The following is a 1678-nucleotide window of genomic DNA, read 5'->3' on the forward strand; positions in this document are numbered from 1 at the left end:
TCAGCTGTTTCCTGTAAAGAGTTAAATTAACCTATAAGCCATTTAAATAGACCAAAGTAATAACTTGATGGGTGCTGAGGAAAGACGGGTAGTTCAACCAAATAAAGAAACTTTTTTTACGCGGAACCAAGCATGATAAGCACGCATGTTCTGCGAAAGTTTGTCACCTCAGAAAAAGATCGACCCCGGCCAAGGGCCCCATTGTGAATTTCTCAGGATAGGATTTTATGGGAAGTGAAGTGAAACTAGTAATCACGCTAGTTTTATAGGATTAGGATACTGGCAACTATTTCGACCAGTTTTAAGGCCCGGTATTTCGACTGAGGCTGGTATGTGGACAGCAAACATGGTAAAAGTGAACTGATATTTTCCCCAAGACTTGCTAGCACTGATTCGGCAAGACATCGATTATGCGTGTCACTGATGAGACTACTATATCCATACTCTGTGGTTCCATCTAGATGCTCTTAACTGGAACTTCAAGGTGTTTTTTGAATGACTTCATAAAAATAATTTGCAAAACACGTTGAAGATAATTATTGCGATATTTGCAATTTTATGTCTTAGCTAGGCATTAGATTTATACGAGTTTCAAATTACGTACACCCAGAAATATTATCGAATGTTCCATAGTCCAAACATGGATGCTTTAAATCTGGAATACGTGCTCCTGGAAAACACCGACTAACCTTAATTTAATTTGCATATCAATTAGTTTTTCACGGGGTTCTTCACTGCATCTCTTGTTCATGATATTTTCCAACTGACTGTGTTTAACTTATCACGATATATGGGATGTCGCGGTTTATTTTCATAAAGGAAACTACTCACAAGTTTGCTGAAAATACTTTCATAACCCACGACAAGTGGGAGCCGTCTCCGGTTTCCGTAAAACTTATGCTGTTTGTCAAAATAGAATAAGTTTCCCGTAAAATAAGTCACCCAGAATCTGCCAAATTTGGGTTCATGTAGAACTTAGGGTGGACGGAAACTCGGGGACTGCATCTACGTGATGGGCCCCAAGAAGAGCAAAACAGATCGTAGGCAGTCAAAGTGTTCTCAGTATCCTTTTCAGTAGTTTCTTTTGATCTTTTTGTGTTTACTTGAGTTTTTGGGTTACACGGCTGACTGGTTATTCATAATGGAAAAGTTTATGTTTTAGGTGAATTGTTTTTGGGTTTTACTATTTCTGGTAAGCGAGGGTTAACGTCCGTTTTTACGTAGACACAATTCACGTTCAGGCTGATCGGATCGGCCACTTTGATCCAAGTGCTCCCTGAACTATTTCGAATTCCCTTTTGTGATTTTATGTTCACAGAGCTAAGTTAATGGCTTATTTAGAAACCAGGCCCACTCAAGGAAATGGAGAGTGAATTACTGCGAGACATACTCTGTTGCTGTTTGAAAAACTACGAATAACTTTCCCGAATGAGGTCGCTAGGTTTCCTGAACCCCATATTTGTGCAGATATCGAGCGAGGCAACAGAACAGCCAGAACTGAAAGTGAGTAAAAACGATCTCTCCAAAGCCTTAAAGTAGCACGAAAACAAACAGTGTGTAGCTCTGATATCCCTCAGATCAGTTTGGAATAATTTTACCGATTGGAAAATTGTAGCAATCCCAGAAAATTTGGTCAACTGTTTGGAAGTAGGCTGAGGTGAATTTGGATGTACTACTT

At 39.4% G+C, this 1678-nt stretch overlaps 1 protein-coding gene across 1 annotated transcript in view; it reads right to left on the reverse strand.

The window, feature by feature from the left end:
* The window catches only part of T265_01888 (hypothetical protein), a gene marked incomplete at both ends in the record, with an annotated part of 47223 nt that overhangs the window by 25333 nt on the left and 20212 nt on the right, over window positions 1-1678 (reverse strand). The window lies entirely within an intron of this gene.

Source organism: Opisthorchis viverrini, assembly GCF_000715545.1.
Source record: "Opisthorchis viverrini unplaced genomic scaffold opera_v5_21, whole genome shotgun sequence".
Lineage (NCBI taxonomy): Eukaryota > Metazoa > Platyhelminthes > Trematoda > Opisthorchiida > Opisthorchiidae > Opisthorchis > Opisthorchis viverrini.